Source organism: Emys orbicularis, chromosome 8, assembly GCF_028017835.1.
Source record: "Emys orbicularis isolate rEmyOrb1 chromosome 8, rEmyOrb1.hap1, whole genome shotgun sequence".
Lineage (NCBI taxonomy): Eukaryota > Metazoa > Chordata > Testudines > Emydidae > Emys > Emys orbicularis.
Window position 1 is genome coordinate 75380493 of NC_088690.1, and position 6313 is coordinate 75386805.

General features: G+C 42.0%; 1 pseudogene; it reads right to left on the minus strand.

Moving 5' to 3' along the window:
• Window positions 1-2098: 2098 nt before the first annotated feature.
• LOC135882934 (protocadherin gamma-B1-like) lies at window positions 2099-5439 on the minus strand (annotated as a pseudogene).
• Between the last annotated feature and the right edge of the window lie 874 nt (window positions 5440-6313).

Below are 6313 nucleotides of genomic sequence, written 5' to 3' on the forward strand. Positions count from 1 at the left end.
CTGGTGCATCAGGAACCGGCAGTCCTTCTCCGTGGGGTACTAGGCGTATAGCTGATGGAATGTTTGGATAATGCACAGTCCACTTTTTCTTCTTTGACACACCTTTCCCAACTGGAGGCACCATGCAGAATTAACAATTGCTGGTATGATCTGTTGGCTCTCTCCAAATCATTGGCACTGCAAAAGGCACAGATTTCCTTTTCCTGTTCAACCACTGGTGAAGATTTGTTGCACAAGTGTTGCAGCATATGTGTGGGGCCCACCTCTTATCCTGATCTCCAATTTTGCAGCCAAAATAAAGGTGATAGGCTTTCTTAACCATAGTGGTTATACTGCACTTTTGTGATGCAAAAGTCACTTCACCACAAACATAGCAGAAGTTATCTGCACTGTTCACACAAGTACGAGGCATCTCTGCTCACTTTGGCTAAACAGAAATGTGTCCCTTTGCAAAATCAAACACTGACAAATAAGAGAGCACGACACTGTATGATTTCTAGAGCTGATATAGGGCAATTTGTTCAGCAGAGTTGTCAAGGCTGTATCCCCACTTTGAACTTTAGGGTACAAATGTAGGGGCCTGCATGAAAACTTCTAAGCTTATCTACCAGCTTAGCTTTGGTCCGCTGCCACCATCTTAAGAATTCCCTCCCTGGGAAGCCTTGAGAAACCTTTCACCAATTCCCTGGTGAATACAGATCCAAACTCCTTGGATCTTAAATAAGGAGAAATTGACCCTTCCCCCCTCCTTCCTTTCACCAACTCCTGGTGAATACAGATCCAAACCCCCTTTGGATCTTAAAACAAGGAGAAATCAATCAGGTTCTTAAAAAGAAGGCTTTTAATTAAAGCAAAAGGTAAAAATCATCTCTGCAAAATCAGTATGGAAAATAACTTTACAGGGTAATCAAACTTAAAGAGCTCAGAGGAATCCCCTCTGTCTTAGGTTCAAAGTATAGCAAACAAGATAAGCACTCTAGTAAAAGGTACATTTACAAGTTGAGAAAACAAAGTAAATCTAAGACGCCTTGCCTGGCTTTTAGTTACAATTTTGAAATAAGAGAGACTTGTTTAGAAAGATGGGGAGAACCTGGATTGATGTCTGGTCCCTCTCAGTCCCAAGAGCGAACAACCCCTTAAACAAAGGACACACACAAAAGCCTTTCCCCCCCCAAGATTTGAAAGTATCTTGTCCCCTTATTGGTCCTTGGGGTCAGGTGTCAGCCAGCTTACCCGAGCTTCTTAACCCTTTACAGGTAAAAGGATTTTGGAGTCTCTGACCAGGAGGGATTTTAGTACTGTATACAGGAGAGCTGTTACCCTTCCCTTTATAGTTATGACAAGAGTGATGTAAGCTTCGTTATGATTGCATCATCCATGACTTCTAGGAATAACATGATGCAATTCATATCATGTATGATGCAATACCAGCTTCAGATTGCATCATTCATTGTTTTGCCTAAAAAGCAAGTACTGTCCAAACCCAGTCATAGATTTATTCATAGATCCAGTCAAAGATGTATTTTAGTCATTTCTGGTTTAAATTGAGATCCCTTCCCTTTATAACTCACTTATCCTCCGCCATTCCCAAGTCAAGGGTCGTATATACTGACCCAAAAGCATATCTTGAAAACTAGAGCCAATCAACAATTTTAAGCATCATTTTCGTTCTCAGTGACCCAGAATTAGTAAAGTTTGACTACATTTATTTCAGAAGCATTTTGGCTGTAGAGCAGTGTTATTATAGTGGACGTAAATATGTACAAATGCTAGTATTATGCACCCTGTCTCTTAACGTTACATAGAGAAACCTGTTTCTGCAGTGGTTATGTATCCCTGACAACTCTGGAATGGTGATTCCATTGCAGCAGGTGTGGCTAGAAAGGGAGTATGGTTACAGTCAAGTAGGAAACTGAGAGGTGTTGTGCAGGTTTCCTTTGAGGATAAGTATTGAAAGATCAAATATGGAGTGATCGCTTTGTGAAAAGCGTTCCTTAACCTGTGTTTGCCTTTTAACAACAATAGTGCAAAGAAGTAACAAATTAACAGGAGATGGATTATATACATAGCGGACACATGACCATCTAAAAGACCTTCTTTAAAATTGGCAGAAGAGTGGACTCAAGACCCAGTGCATCAGCCAGTCAATCTTTAAGGGATCCAGTGTCACAGCATTATATTCAGTTCCATACATCTGAAAGTAAACATCAAGTACACTCTAAAAACACATAAATTCCTCCATATGCACGTTATCAGTGTGACATCGTATCCTAAATGAATCTTCAATAACATTTGTAAACGATACCTTATTTCTTAAGTAAAAAATAAGTAAAAACGTAATTCCATCAAAAATCATAGTGCAAAATATACTTAGTAGCAGTAGCTTAGTGGCTTCATTCAGGGTCTGATCACTATGGGGCTGATCACTATGCAAACATACAGGTAGAGAAGATCCCTACCCCAAAGACCTCTCTCCGCAACATTAAAAATAGCAAGAAAAAGCAACCGGTTTAGAGTTTCCTTGAGTGAAATAACACCCTATACAGATGCTATGAAAGAAGAAAGAGGTTAAGAAACAGAAGAAAAACGAAATCTCTTCTTGTCAAAATGACCTCACTCGACTAGCTCCTAAAACAACAATGCAGATAAAAGCTCCCAACTACACTGAAAGTAATTAATTCATTAACAATAAGTTTAAAGGACTACCGTAGAGATCACCGATAAGGGTTTGGAGTTACTCGCCAAAGTACAGACAAAAATGGATGTGGGAAACCTATTTTCTGGGTATTTTAATATAACCTTTATTTCATAAGAATTTTAACTTTCATGTTTAACCAGTAATTCACAAATCCTCTCTGCAATAATACTTGTCAAATAAGAGAAATAATAAATATATTAAACGTTCTTTTCCTCGGAGTATTGTTATATTCCCCATTTAATAACGGTGTTCATTTTAAAAGAAAAAAATCTAGTTTTAGTTTACAGTAATTTCATACCCCAAATAACAAACAGGCATCTAATGCAAAACTCACCTTATCAGGAACACTAATCTCAGATTTGGGTTCGCCGCAGTCATTGCTCAAAAATAGTATTCCACAGTTGTCACTCGAAAGGATATTCTCTGCTATTACAGTCTGGTCGTTTGGTTTTAGAAATTTAAGATCGTTTTTTCCGGAGTTTACGGCTAAACATCGGTTAAAAGAATATGGTAAAGTCCCGTCGCCACAGTTTGGTGGGCATCTGGCACTGGATTTGGAATACAAACTAGGAGAGAAACACTGGAGAACGGTGGGATTCACTGATCTTCGAAATTTCATCATAAGAACTGCTACAATTGTTAAAAGGAACAAAAACGAGATCAGGGCTAAAGCCAGCACCAAGTAGAACTGTAAATCAGACTGAGGTGCCGAGTCACCCAATTGGTCGCTCATTTCCGGAAGAGCCTCTTGGAAGTTCTCAGCAAACACCAGGTTGAGAGTCACTGTGGCGGAGAGAGGCGGCTGCCCGTTATCCTTCACCAGGGTGACCAGCCTGTGCTTCACAGCATCGCTGTCCGAAAAGGCGCGGGCTGTCCGGATCTCCCCGGTGTGCAGCCCCATGCTGAAGAGCGTCGGTTCCGTGGCCTGGAGCAGATGGTAGGAGAGCCACGCATTGTGTCCTGAGTCAGCATCCACCGCCACCACCTTAGTCACCAGATAACCTGCCTCGGCCGAGCGAGGGACCATCTCGAACAAGGCGGAGCCATCGGCTCCGAGGGAAGGATACAGGATGCGAGGAGCGTTATCATTCTGATCCAGAATAAACACCCTGACGGTGACATTGCTGCTGAGAGGTGGGGACCCGCCGTCTTGGGCCTTCACTTGCACTTCAAACTCCCGGAATTGCTCGTAGTCGAAGGAGCGCTGCGCATAGATAGCTCCGATCTGGGAGTTAATGGAGATGTAGGAGGAGAGAGGCAGCTCCTGGAGGTTGCTGCTCAGGATGGAGTAAGTGAGTCGGGCGTTCCGGTCCAGATCCCGGTCTGAGGCTGCTACACTGAAAATAGAGACCCCCGAGGGATTGTTCTCTGGCACATAGGCGGTGTAGGAAAGTTTCTCAAAGACGGGCGTTGTCATTGATATCCGAGATCTGCAACAGGATGGTTTTCTGGGTGGTGAGAGGGGGAGAGCCTTTGTCTGTGGCTGTGATTGTGATAGAATAATCAGAAATTATCTCTCTGTCCAGAAAATTTTCCGTTACGAGTTTATAAGAATTACTAGAAGAAAATGTTAGTGTTACAGGTAAATTACCTTCCACACCACAGGTAACCTCTCCGTTTTTTCCGGAATCTCGGTCACGGACATTAAGGAGAGCTAGGACAGTCCCGGGGGCAGAGTCTTCGGGAAACGGATTGGAGATTATTGTGAAGTCAATCACAGGGACGTTATCGTTCTCGTCAAGGATCTGTATTTGCACCTTAGAATGAGCTGTCAGACCGCCCCCATCCTTTGCTTCCACGTTCGCTTGATAAAATTTCACCTCTTCGAAATCCAAAGGACCCGTCACTGTAATCCCACCCGTTCGAGGATCCAGACTGAATAGTTTGCGAGCATTGTCAGGGACATTGCTGAAAGAGTACATGATTTCTGCATTTAAACCCTCGTCGGTATCCGTAGCTCTCACCTGAAGCACTAAGGAGCCCTTTGGTAGGTTTTCCCTCAGGCTGATTTTGTAGATCTCTTCAGTGAACACTGGGGGATTGTCATTGGCGTCAGTGACATTAACTCTAACCTGAGCTGTACCGGTTCTGACTGGATCTCCGCCATCCACAGCCGTCAGGACTAAGTGATGGTATCTCTGCTTTTCCCGGTCCAAAGGTTTCTCCAGTAGCAGTTCTGCCTGTTTACTGCCATCCGGGCTTTCTTTCACCGCCAGGGTAAAATACTGATTGAGGCTGAGCTGGTAATTTTGTAGTGAATTGGTGCCGACATCTGGATCTCTTCCCGTTCCTAGTGGAAATCGCGCACCCGGCAGTGTGGATTCAATAATTTCTAAATCGTTGTATTCAGTATTGAACCGCGGTGCGTTGTCATTAATATCCTGGATCTCAACATTCATGTGAAAAATATTAAAAGGATTTTGCACAACCAACTGAAAACTGAGGACACAAAGAGATGCTTCCCCGCATATTCCCTCTCGATCTATCCTTTCATTTACAATCAGATTTCCATTTTCTGTGTTAGTAGCGAAGTATTGCTTTTCAAAACCAGAGACAACACTAAGCTTTCGCTGAGGCAGTTCTCTCACATTCAGTCTCAAATCCTTGACGAGGTGTCCCACAAGGGAACCTTTGGCCATTTCTTCAGGAATCGAATAACGAATCTGCTCCGAGACCGCCCGGCCGAACAAAGACAATAAGAAGGGAAAGAACAGTACTTGTCGTGTGACTGCCCAGTCCGGCTCTCTGTGTCTGGTTTCCTCTCCCATCTTTACTGAATGTCCAGTTTGTTTTGTTCTGGACAGTTACGGTATGTTAATTTATCGTTTGGCTCAAAGAATCCGCAGAAATGACAAACATATAAAATCACAGTTGCCACCCAATTGTCTGCAATAATCCTGAAGAATGACGTATTTTATCAGCGACCGGGCAGGAATGTCTTGCTGCTGTTTCTGTTATTTTCGTAGCACTGCAGGAGGCTCCAGTGGATCGGCAGCCGCCTCTTCGCGTCGGCCAACGGCGACACGCTGAGTCTTTGCCGAGTAACTGCAGCGTGCAGAATTAATAAACTGAAACTCATTCTCTTTTGTGTACACTTATTTTAAAAAATAGAAAATAAAATAAAATATGCATTTTCAGTACCAAAACCTAAACAACATTCTATCATTATTTAGTATTCAAAATCATATCTCTGACTAAACATGACGTGGATGTAGGAGCGATGGATATGTAAAGATATGTCTTCTTCTAATCGAAATCTAATTCTATGCGAAATTCATTATTAAATGTTTTAAAAACTAATACTAAAAATATAAAAATGTAGTATCAAATTCTATGATTCTTTGAGTCTATTTAAATCTCTCTCTTTAAATTCACTGAAATTTCACCAGAGATGGTGTTGCCCTTAGGAGTTAGAGGTTTTCTATATAAAGTAGAGAATTTTAAATGGGTAAGAAAAAGATCATCAAAGGTACAAGAACTTCCAAAACATTTCACTATTAGATTTTTTCACAATGTTGCTAAGAGCGTATTTTCTTGTTTTTGTTGTTGTTGTTGTTGTATTTGATTGTTTCTCACTGATATATAGAACACACCCAGGGCCGGCTTTAGCAAGTG